This window comes from Macrobrachium rosenbergii, chromosome 58 (genome assembly GCF_040412425.1).
Source record: "Macrobrachium rosenbergii isolate ZJJX-2024 chromosome 58, ASM4041242v1, whole genome shotgun sequence".
Classification (NCBI taxonomy): Eukaryota; Metazoa; Arthropoda; class Malacostraca; order Decapoda; family Palaemonidae; genus Macrobrachium; species Macrobrachium rosenbergii.
Window position 1 is genome coordinate 16,043,729 of NC_089798.1, and position 13,455 is coordinate 16,057,183.

Here is a 13,455-nt window from a genome sequence, read left to right on the forward strand (position 1 = left end):
CTGTATCAATATTTTTCAAAAAGTCTATTTTTCTACTGAAATTACCTTGCCACTCCTAGCCCAGACAGGTACAGGCAGAAGATGCAAAACAGAAAATATACTCTACAGGATATACATGAAAAGTTAATGTACACATGAATTACATAAGTCTTCAATAAAGACAACGGTAATTCGATGACAAATTCATTTCTTACATGTTGCATTTATATAGCACTGATAGACAAATTATGATATTGGTAATTTTTGCAGTGACATTCCAATATACAGCATAGGGAAAATTATTTGAGAGATATTTACTAACCATAACCACATAATACAGTAGTCTTTCTGCCAAAGCTCCAAATTCCACCAATTTTCACAGTAACTCTGCATGTCCATTTTAATACACATGAACATACAGTATTTGAGCATCTGTGCTCCTGCCATGTAATGGTGCAGGGTAATTTCATCCAGTGAAGTGACAAGTGAAAATTTCATATTGTAGTTTCCTTCAAACAAAGAAAGCATGTTTCTAATGTGATTTTGAAACTACTGTTTTTTACAAAAGTAAAACTAGGGCCAAAAAAAAAAAAAATCATATTAAAACTCATTTCAATTTTCATGTGGTTCTGTTTTGAGCTACAGCCTCATCTGCCAGTTGAAAAAAGGAAAAGAGGGCCTGCTACTGGTTTACCAACCATTCTCATCTTCCCATTTACCTTACCTGCAGTAAGGCTAGGGTGGCTTTGCTTTAGTTTTTTGCCCATGGAGAGGCTGATAGGGTACTATAAATGTTAGGTAAGTACAGAAATACTGTTATAAATTTTAATATGAAAATAGTATTATTTTTATCAGTCTTGGCTAACATTCATGTAACTGGCTACCACAATAACAGGGATAGTGAGATAGTTTTACCATCATTTGCCAAATTTTGCACTAACACATAGAAAAGATAACTGGTTTAAAATGAACATTTGGCAAATGATGGTAAAACTAACACATAGAAAAGATGACTGGTTTAAAATGAACCAGTGAGTGCCTCTTGCCTGATGTAGATAATCTATCTGGCAGCACCTTCCTTCCAGTCGAGGAATGACATCAATAATGGACCTTGTAGCGAATGCAATGCTCAAAGGTACCAATACTGAGGGACTTGCTCTAAGGTACAGCAAAGCTGGTGATCTCATACCGAAGATTAAGTTCCATAACTTTGGGACAGACCAGATCAAACTAAAAATACATAACATAAATACACTCCTATATATAATGTGTAACTATATACTCCCCATGATTTCTAAAGAGAGGGAAAGGATTTTCTTGCAGTTCAAGCAAGATAGTAACAGCATAAACTAAGGGACCTACCATGCAATAGTTTTCACAAGTGATTTCCACATCCTTTATGAAGTGAGACCCAAAAACAGAATAGCCTCTCCACTGCATCTCATTAACACCCTCTAATAACAAAGTCTTTAAAAAATTAGATGTAACCACAGCTCATACTTCATGTGCTTTACCTTGAGAACAGGCAGGAGGGACTCATCCAAATTACTATGATCTACAGTAGACAAGCTAAAGAACAAACAACAAAGGACATGGCATTTTTAGACAGGAATACTTGGGGGGAGAAAGAGCTGGAAAGATGTCTGGGCATCTTGTCTTGGCTTGGCAGGAGGAGGATTCCCTCCAAAACCAGACAGAGAGGGTATATGCAGCTTGGCCACAGTTCCCTTCAAACCCCAGAGGGCTTGAAGGAGACTGTTCAGAGGATCAGGAAACCCCAACTATCAGTATGTGACTTCTCAGCCACTGCCTCTACCTTACTCTTCAGAAGGCATAAGCACATACAGGTACTTGGAAGCCAGCCTCTTCCAAAGAGCAAGATTACCATAATCTTTGCCGAAACGTGTTTTGAGGAAAGGATACTATGTCCCTTCTCCCAAAAACAGTTTGCCTATAAGTTGGCACTCTTGATGTGAAAGGAAGTACCACAACCTCCTAAACTTCACCTTCTTATCCTGCTATAAGACTTTGGTGATGGTGAAATTAACAAGCATCTTTAACCATACGTTGAGCACAATGCTGCCTGGAAGGAGGCTATAGCAACAGAATCCATGGCTCCTGACTCTGATACAGAGAAGGCAATTTCCTTCCTTTCACTCTGCTGGTCAGCAGGGAACTTTAAAATCCAGAGATCAGACCATTCACCTGATTCAAAACTCCACAGACTAGCTGAGACCACCGCAATCTGAACAACTGATATCTGTTTAACTCCAGTTTGCCATTATGATTAAGGACCATTCTTTGAGGTTTATGGGTGGGGGAAGACAACCATTCCCTTGACAATGATAATGCAAAAACCCCTCAGTTGGAAAAATAAAGGCTTTATTTACGACACAAAATTAACTGACCATAGGTGGTCATTAACCATATCTTTCCACGACTTCACTTCCAATGTCCTTGGCAAGGTACACTGAAGATGGTAGGCTTCTATGCCAAAAGGTCTTTGCTGCATCCTTTTGGCTGCTAAACACATCCTTTCAGTTCTATACTCGCATCCTTTCTTCTAGGTCTGTTCACATCTGAGTTAGGTATCCAGCTTTCTTAACTAACCCATTTCTTGTTATGAGGTGGGCTCTCATTGGTAAAAAAATCCTTAAAGTCAATCACTGGAATGTCTAAAACTGTAATTCAGCTGTCTGGTTTTGGAGACGTTGGGTTATATTATTCATAGCTGTTGGCTCCTTACCAATATTAAATTTAGTTGCTATTATGTCTAATAGTAACCAACATAACCAATTTGCTTAAACCTCGGGCCATGTCATGGCCTTCCACAGTTCTGAGTTTGAGGTCCCTTCCTCAAACACACTTTTCTTGCATTATTTACCTTTTTTCTAAGCTGGCAATCAGTCTACATATGTTGAATTTCATTATTTTTTCTTAGATTCATAACTACAATAGTTTTGTTGGTATTAGTTTGTAACTCATGATACATAGCCTATATAGCTAATCTACTGGTTGGTCTCTATAGGCAGATTTACATCATCTGTCACAAAACAGAGAATGCAGAGGCTGCTCCTCTACAGTAGGACTTCTCAGTCTGCGGACTGGCATAAGATTTTCTTCCGTAGTTACTGTCAGGAAGGATAAGCCTTTTCTATATTAGAGTAATGAGCCATGGATTCTACTGTTAGAGCTATCAGATCCCTTCTCTATCCACTATTCTAAAGCAGTAAAAAAATTGATTCCTAGATCTTTATTGGGTTAGTTCAGGAAATGCTTTAACATTTGGCACCCTTGTATTGATTGGTATATCATGTAATTTTGAACATACAAAACTTTCATGCTAGATCAACATCCTACATGGCTAACTAATTTGACAGACAGGTTTCCAGGATGTCTCATTCTGCTGGTTAGTTGACGGATGATAGGCTGAATGATTATCATTATTCACAGGTTTAGTGTGATGTGCTACACTGAAAAATATGAAGGAATTATTCAAATACATCAGTAGTACTGTGCTTGCATGCAGTGTCATATGGCCTATGATGAATTAGTTTTAATGAAAGTATATACAGTATATACCTCATTAAAACTGGATGGTATCTAGTGGAGATATTTATTCAAGAAAAGTTACAAGCTTTACAGGACTAACGTTAAGTTCTCACTGTCAAGTATCCATGCAATGACCGGACACGTAGTCCAGTTGTATTTATGTGTCTGGTCACTCCACAGATGCTTGACAATGAGGACTGTTAGTCCTAGAAAGCTTGTAACTTTTTTTGAATAAATATCTCCGCTAGATATCATCCAGTTTTCAAGGTCCTGTTAGTAATTGTATTAATGCACAGATCAAGTGTGTAAGTGATCAAGTTTATATATATATATATATATATATATATATATATATATATATATATATATATATATATATATATATATATATATGATGATGGTCATATACTGTTATGTATATTGTTAACTTCTACTGTTTCTCCCTTTTGCCTAAGGGTGTTCTGTTTGCAAATGCTATTTGCTCAAGCTCATAACCTTTCATCTTGTTCCCTTAGAATTTATGCTCAATATGGTTAGCAGCAGCAGCCTAATAATAATGGCAATAATAATACCAGCTTAAAATAAACTCATCTTAGGTTGGTCTACCTAGTCTAACGTAGCCTGAGGCTGGTGTGACAAATTATCTCCTGAAGTTTAACATATTTCCCACGGATCCTGATAAGTACACATACCCAGGGAAGAGTAGATTTCAAAATTCATGAGGCTACCTTTGTTTTAGAGTTGGCTACTTTTGTAAAACTCCGGCAGCAGCATTTTCAAAAACTAACCCAAAAACCTTAGAAAATAAACCTAGCTCAGTTACGACTTGACTCTCTGCACCACGACAATTCCTATTCCAACCGATGGTCACATGGGAAGACTGACAATACAGTAATGACAATTAACCAGTACTGATAAACTGAGCGAAAACATTCACCAGTTGATCCAAACGTTGGTGCTAATAACAGGTATTTTCTAAAACTGGAACGGAACGCAATTTTAACTATAATATTTCAATAAAAGTCCGTTTGGTAGAGTGTTTTCTGCCAGGGTTAAGGTTTCAGCCGTGAAATTGAATGGCATTTAACAGCGACCGCAAAAGAGCTGCAAAATTACGCCGTCTACATGTGCACATGAATCTGATTATCTAACGTTCTATATCAGCGAAGAAGTCACGTCAGCATCAGGAGCCTTACACACTGCAACTTTATCATGTTTTACTACTACATCTTTATTTGTGGAAGTTACATGAGTGGCCAGTAAAGATAGTATGTGGTAGAGACAGATAACTGACCGGACTCCTTTGTTTACTATCTTGGGGCAAATACCGCTCTTGTTTGATTGGTTATTAGGATCAAATCATCAAGGTCTACTCAAGCTCAGGATTATGGGGGTGGTATCAAGACCACCTGGTATTCCTTAGACCTTGGAAGGGGGGTGGGGGTTTCATTATGAAAGTGACGTCACGCGGTCACTTGCTTTCTCCTCTGCCCAAGCTCTACAAAATAGGGAAACTTTTCTCTTGTTCCCCGTTGTCTCCTCTTCATAGTAGAAATTATGATTCATTCTTTTAGGAAAATAAAACACGTATTGCCAATATTCATTTCTAAATACGTATATTCATCCAGATTACTGAAACAATCGTTTAAAAATGAAAAACCTAAATATTTTTCACAATTATATTCAACTCGCATACTTAAATACATATATACATAAGGTTAACAATTATGTTCCCAACTTTTTTTATTTTGTTTGGCACTCTTTTTGAGAAGTTATGTCCCTATTTAATCTGCAATTCCCGAAAAATGTGCGGCAACGAACAAAAAATTTGGTTACATCTGAAGGTGATGGGATGCACTTGCCTATCACATCGTTCAACTCGTTCATCGCACCTTTTCCTGATTTTAGGTATTTTTCCCCAAGATATCACATCAACATTTCCTCCATCGATTTCAAGTACTGCAAAAATTTGTCGAGATTTCATTAATTTCTCATTTGTTCTACTTATACAGTAGTGCCAATCCATGTGCCATCCCCTTCTGTTGTTTTAGTTCCTAGAAAGTCATACTCTGGGACTTACGGGGCTTATCACCCACGTATTGCATACCCACCTTCTTCCACAGTCTTCTAATGCTTCTTCTTCAACAGCTTTGTCTTCGTCATTTTGTAATTCCTCCATTGGCAAACAGAACAATATTGCCGATAAGCTTACTCTTCCTGAAGAGAAAATTCTTCAGCCTCGTAAGAAGTGCTTTCTTTTGTTGTTAATTAAGTTGGAAAATGAGGCCACTGTCATTTCATCGATTTTACAATTTTCTACATTGTATTTTGCTCTCTTTTCCCAAGTGAAGTGATGGGCTCTAAAACTGTACTTAAATTCAACAGGTGATGGGCGCAGATGACATGCACCTATTTGCCGTATACAACCAAAAAAGGGCTCTCGTCCATCTTGATTCAACCTACGAGTCAAAATGTATATGGCAAATTTTTCACCATTTTACATCCCAAGCAAGTTCGGTGGAGATTTGGAAGATATCACAAGGCCTTTGAGGAAGGGGTAAAGTCCTTTGCCTCCCCAAGTTTTCAGTGTTTTAGATAGGTGGAATCATATCTTGTTACGCTTTATTTTGGTTTTCTAAGCTTAGCTCGTAAGCATTCCACGATAACTTTCTGTTTAAAGTCACTCGAGAATTGAATAAATCAAACCACTTATCAACAAGGCAAATGAACTGGCTTGTACTCTCCCAGTGCCTATTCACGATCAGAACTTTTTCTCCAAAGTTTTCAGTGTTTTAGATAGGTGGAATCATATCTTGTTACGCTTTATTTTGGTTTTCTAAGCTTAGCTCAAAGTTCCACGATAACTTTCTGTTTAAAGTCACTGAGAATTGAATAAATCAAACCACTTATCAACAAGGCAAATGAACTGGCTTGTACTCTCCCAGTGCCTATTCACGATCAGAACTTTTTCTCCAAAGTGTAAGTGGTAGCGCAACTGAACTGCTAATTTCACTGTCATACGTTCCATACCAATAACACTTAGATGCTTTTCAAATAGTTTATGATTTGTCATTAGATAACTCTTACTTTTCATAATTAGTTTCCTGACTCATTGCGTGCAGTCCTACAGTCCGATAGCATAGATCCATGGTCCAAGAAAGTGTTTCTGATGAGTATTAGCAAGTGGGGAGCATTGGCAAATACATGTATTTCCCAGCAATTAATATCCGCAGGATTAACAAGTGATGGATTATCTATGCCAATGCCTATCGAATTCCATGACCTTACATTTGTTGCCCCAAGTCATTAACCATACCAACTATAGGAAATCCAGCTCTTGCGACCTTAATAATCAATTCAAATAGGAGAATTTTAGTTATATCGGTGTCGAAATTATAATAAACAAGTCGTTTCCAAAATCTGACCTTTCCACATTGCACTTTTGATCTAGGTTCAACAAAGTGCCTGTGCCTTTAATATCATGACTCCATCTTTTTGCGACACTACACTCGTCGTCCATAGGAAATCTATAAAGAATTAGATGTATATTTTTTTTTTATCTTCAAAGTACCCGTTTACTGTACGAGAGTTGCGCATATTGCTTAAACTGTCACAATTGCAGCAAAAAAGAAAAATATAAAGCCGCTATTACGAACAATATCGATATCAAATATGTGGAAGCAAGGTCTACGCTGTGTTTGTTTGTAAACGGACTGATTAGTTAGAAATCACCAACTCTACTGGAAAAACGGTGTGTTCACGTTGCTCTGATTATTTTTTGTGAAGAGGCAAAACGCACTAACTTGCATACATTGTGTCACACTTTTAAGATTACGTAATAGTGTTCATTGTTGTGATTTATACATCTTTGTTACATATCTTGAAACATTAGATGCAGCTGAGAGTAGAGTCTCTTTGGCCAAGCCCCAACAACATGGACAAATTTCTATATTTTTTCTTGAAATGATCATGGCTTTGTTAATCTGCTATGACGCATGTATATTTCAATCCACGTTATTCTCTCCTTGGGGTATTTTGCTCTAATTAAATTTTAGATTACATTTGAATAAATTACCGATCTGAATAACCTTTCAGAATGAAAATTTGGCATACGGGAAAAGTTTGATTAGCTTTGCCTTTCACTACATCGCAAGAAATAGTCTCGGAAATCTTCATTGCCGCTTTCTCCGTAGCGTCAGCTTATGCGTACAATGTAGGCTATATTTCTCTCCTTACCTAACTCTTCTGGTGAGTGCACATGAGCTTTCTTTTAATATACAGAAATGCAGGGATCTTTCCTAGATAGTGACTCCCAAGGGTTTTCGATGGTCGTTATCTACTGTAGGCCTAATATTTCTTGGGGGTCACTATCGTTGTGATATTTACAATCTTTCGTTTATGTTTTTCCGATAACCCCCAAACGGGCTTTTACTAAACACGCCGCAAAGGTGGATACATACCGGATTAAAACCCTTGGGGGTCACTATCTGAGAAAGATCCAGATACAATGCTTGTATGCAGTTTCTCGTTGGGAGGGTCGGTATAGTTCTCGGCTAGCAGTTTGCTGGGCCCGCGTTCGAGTCTCCGGCCGGCCAATGAAGAATTAGAGGAATTTATTTCTGGTGACAGAAATTCATTCCTTGGTATAATGTGGTTCGGATTCCACGATAAACTGCAGGTCCCATTGCTAGGTAACCAATTGGTTCTTAGCCACGTAAAATAAGTCTAATCCTTCGGGCCAGCCCTAGGAGAGCTGTTACTCAGTTCAGTGGTCTGGTTAAACTAAGGTATACTTAACTTAGTGCTCGTATGCACATTTGAGAACAAATTTGTTCAAGTGAGCTAAACGCCACGGTGATGATGGATTTTTCATTATTGTTCAGTGGTATATTCAAGTTAAGTGACGTACAGGAAAATATATTCATGCCTAAAAATAAAACTGTCTCTCTGAATGTTGCTATTATAGAAATATATCACAGATATTCGAAAGCAAATGTGAGTCAATATGCCTTATGTTATTATGCTGCCAACTGATTGATATAAACCTTACGAGAAGCAGCAATTCAAAGAAGATATTGTTTTGGAAGGTCACAAAGAAGTCTGTTGTTGTTAATGTATTGAACAAACCAACAATAAATATTAATCAAAACATCTCATCATGGTTTGATTGACTGCCCAGCAGCTGAAGAACATTCCAATTCTATACTGACACAACATTGTGTAACCTCTGCAAAAGCCTTAGTCTAGCACTTATATGCTGCATCCCAAATTCAGTGCGCTGGTATAACGTGCAAAGGAAACGAAATATACTTTACAACAGTATTTTAAAACTATTACCTTTCTGCGTGAATGATACGTAAGCCAAGAGTCATTTATGCATCTCCCTGAAGCATAAGGGCCGCTAGAAATGAAAAAAGAGTCTTATTTCTTATAAGAATGGCACATAATCCTGATCTTATTATCCCGATGATGCTTGATATAGCTATTGGCTATGAGCGAACCTTACGGGGTGTCCGAACTTTACCTGGACCGAGTGATATTTGACCTGACAGTGTGATGAAATCATGAGCAAAAAAAAAAAAAAAAAAAAAAAAGATACACAGATATAAGGGGAAAGACGACATTCATTGTCATACATATATAGTCGTCAAATTGAAGTTTCACTTGAATAAACAGATTCTAAAAGAGCTGAATAACTCGAGTTGTTCCTCACATCACTATATTGGAAATTTTTACATGAAGCATTATAAATAAATGACAGGTTCACATAGATCTGAAATAAAATTGGTTCGCTGATATGCTTCAATAAATCATGATAGAACGTACTAGCATTTTTAGAAGGGTTTTGGGGCTGGACTCCGGCGAGTTGTCAGAAAACAATGTTTGAAATGTATCTTATATTGGTGCGAATTGCCTAGAAGAGGAAAATGATCCTCTTCAGTGATTTTTTTTTCTTCTACTCTGCACTGATTAACTGCATGATAACGGATACTTTTCCAACCATATTCAGTACGACTTGTGATTTTTCCAGTCCAAAATTTTTTAATGTCACTTTGAACATGAATAAAGTTTCTCATCACTACTACTTATGTTGCAATTAATATCTAGACATCACAAACAAAATGTCAGAAATTTCGAGTCTCGAGAAACTATGAACTATTTTACTACTTTTCTATATCAGTCATGTTGTATGAAATTTTTGTTTTTATTTTGTGAAGCGACTACAGTTTCTCTAAGATTCTTCAATTTATTTATTTATTTTTCTTTTTGACCTCGGCCGGATGGAACCGGGAGCTTAGCCTACAGTAGCACACAAATGATCTGGATCACTCAAGAGAAACAGCAGAAATTAGAAAATGTTTCGAAAATGTTTTCCTTCGATGGAATGAGGACACACCAGCCTCTAGAAGCTAAAAAAAAAAAAAAAAGTCACGAATTAAAGGTATTTTCTGAATTCCGGATTCGAGGCCCTCTTAATTTCATCCTGAAGCCTCTTGCTGTCTGCTGTTTGGACACTGATTGCTCGTCCAAAAACGAAATGTCTTAATTCCGTATTGATTTTCTACCGCTGAGAGTAGATGCTTTTATGGCGAAGTGGTCCGCAACACGAAGAAATCTAAGAAACAATACGCTGTTCATTCAGTTAATAGAATAAACGTAAATTTCAGATTTGACAGCATATTATGGGACATATTCCACCTTTAACACTAAAGCTAAATATCCAATGGACTGAAAAATCTGTGCACATTCTGAAAAATTAATGGAATACGGCACGACTAAACCATAAATATGGGAACAACCAAATCCTGTTCATGTCTTATTTGGTTTAAAATGTTCAGCATTTAGTCTCGGTGTGAACTGACAAAAATACTGCTTACGATTGTTGTAACTATAGAGCCCAGAAATGGTTGTTACAAATATAACATTCCGGTTCATCATTCACTTTCTTTTTTAGACTTTTAGACATTTGTTTTGAATAGGATAGTGCCACCAACTATGATAACAGCAAATTGCAGTTTACTGAAATGTTTGTGGTATACATTCAGCTTAAATTTCCCGGGGTTTGTTTTGCATAATCTTTTTGACAATTATAAATATTATTATTTTGGATCATTCTTAACACAGGTACAGAAAATTATGAAACCTCAAAAATATATTGCATTTGTTATACGATTTCAGAGCACATATATCAATAGTTACTGTATTAGATTATTTTAATATTCATATTACTATCATATAATTTCAGCATAGATTTAGCCTCACCATCACCATCACCACCACCACCCGGGAAGCATTTTCCCCAGATGTAACCGAGTACCAAGATCTTTCCTATCTTAAAAACTAACCATAGAATTTTCTTGAAAATAATCTCATTGTGCTTCCCACACCCAAATTGCTCTACACACTCTAACCTAACCTAACTCAGCCTCAAACTTCCTCTCCCGCTTGCTCTCTACATCAGTTCTGGGGATCTCTCTCCTCAGACATCTCCTTATTCCATCCAAACAGTTCCCTGGGGACTAGACGCACAATTACACTTGTAATGTATACAAGATATTATCAGTGTGGATCGAAAGATTAACGTAAGAAGTTTTAAAACGTCATTTTCTCAGCTATGCTGACACCTATTTTTTTAAACCTTAGGATATGATGTACAGATATGCAACAAATCCAGAAACGAATACTTAAAGGAAAATATTCGTTATAACAAAAATACCAGAAAACCACAGAAAACAATATGTAGAGTGCATTGAATCAACTTATTATGCAAATATCCTCTTTGGAACTGAGGCGACGGTGAAAAGTAAAACGGGATGTCATCAATCAAATGTCCCCTCTATAATCGCTTTCATTATGTGGGTCAAATTCTAATATTTTTTTCAGAGAGCCAACATTTATATATATACACATAAACACACACACATACTGTATATATATATATATATATATATATATATATATATATATATATATATATATATATATATATATATATATATATATATATATATATATATATATATATATATATATATATATATATATATATATACAATATATATATATATATATATATATATATATATATATATATATCGTATAAAAATATACTCCTATATATTACTCTAATAATATTTTATATATTTTCCCCAATTTATCGCTCGTCTGGCAGCCTGTATTGTCTCGCTGTTCGTACCATGAGTTTCTAATGCACTTCAGTGATACTCAATCACAAAGGTCGGCTGTCATTGTAAACATTTGGCGCTCTTGGCGCTAGCTAATGAATTATGGCTAAAACTTCCTTATCCTTGGTTAAGAAAGCAGAAATTGTGACCCTATGGAAAACTGGCAAGTCAATGTCAGCTATTGCAAAGAGCTGGGAATTCTAAAAGCACCGTCTCATTGTGGTGCAACCGCTCCAAGACAGGAGACCTTGATTCATCACTGAAGCGGAAGAAAGGCTCAGGAGGCCACGAAAAACTACAAAAAGAACGGATAACATTTTAAAAAAAAATCCATCAATGCCAAAGTCTCAAAACCCTGATCTGCAAACTTACCGTGCAACATCGATTGCAGAAAGACCTTGGTCTCCCATGTCGTGTTGCAGCAAAGAAGCCACCCTCACTAAGCCTATGAAAAAAAAAGGATGGCTTTTTGCAGAAAATATTTGAAGTGGACTGAAAAGGATTGGGAAAGGGTAGTTTTTAGCTCTAACTTCCACATTATTCATAAAAGTAAGGAGGCCCCAAGGATCTAACCGCTAACATCAAAATACACAGTCAAGACTGTGAAACATCCAGCTTATGTGATGGTATGGGGATGTTTCAGCGGATATGGGGTAGTGGGGGATTATATTTTCTCCCAGAGAGCACGACAATGAATGGAGAGATTTATGAAAATGTCTTGAAAATGAATTAGTCCCTTACAAGGAACTTTTGGGCATATGTATTTATGCAAGATGGAGCACCTTGCCACCCCGATTTCACAAGGTCACAAACCTTCTTAAGGAATTTAATATTCAGAAATTGGACTGGCCAGGCAATTCACCAGATTTAAACCCAATTGAAAATTGCTGGGCATATGAAACGGAAACTGAAGGCACTAGCAGATGAGAAAACGTCCCCCTCCCCAAATTGAAGGATGCCATCCGTAAGTTTTGGTTTGAAGACATGGATGCACAATATTTCAAAGATTTAGCACATTCAATGCCAAGAAGGTTAAAAGCTGTACTTAAAAATAATGGAGAAATGTCTATATTGAAAAAATATAAGTGAACTAAAATTTTCCCTTTTATTTTCCTTTTTTATATCATTGCTATGATTTGTTTACAAATGTAGTATTCTTTTTTTTTTATATTGACTGTATATATATATATATATATATATATATATACATACATATGTATATACTGTATATATCTATATATACCCATATATACATAAATATATACAAATGTATATATATACATTTATATACATATATGTATATATATATATATATATATATATATATATATATATATATATATATATATATATATATATATATATATATATATATATATATATTAGAGTATTCATATTAATTAACGACATATGAAAAAAACAAAGATACACAAACTTATAGAAGATGACTCTGAGAGAGAAAGACTATGGACACAAGGGTGATTCTGGTGCTATCGTCAACAGCCAAAGTCAGCATTTTAGGGCATAGGGCAAAGGTGATAGGGGATAATCTCTCGCCAGTGAAGCCATTAGAAGAGGTCAAGAGGTCATAAAAGCAGATGCTGACACCTCTGAATGGGTATGTGCAAAAGCACCAAGAAAACACTGTAACCGTTGCTCTGAAAGTATGAGAAGTGAACAATGAATAAAGATACAGTGAATAACGAAAATTAGTGAAATAAACTAGGGAAATGAAAAT

General features: G+C 36.2%; 1 protein-coding gene across 47 annotated transcripts in view; it reads right to left on the reverse strand.

Annotated features, from left to right (window-relative positions):
• The window catches only part of LOC136837145 (1-phosphatidylinositol 4,5-bisphosphate phosphodiesterase delta-4-like), a 377,469-nt gene that overhangs the window by 216,799 nt on the left and 147,215 nt on the right, over positions 1–13,455 (reverse strand). The window contains exon 1 of one of the 47 annotated variants that reach the window (XM_067101804.1): positions 8,869–9,011. The exons of the other annotated variants lie outside the window; for them this stretch is intronic. The gene's annotated coding sequence lies outside the window, so the exon portion shown is untranslated. Of the gene's footprint in view, positions 1–8,868; positions 9,012–13,455 lie in introns of those variants that run through there. 47 annotated transcript variants of the gene reach the window in all.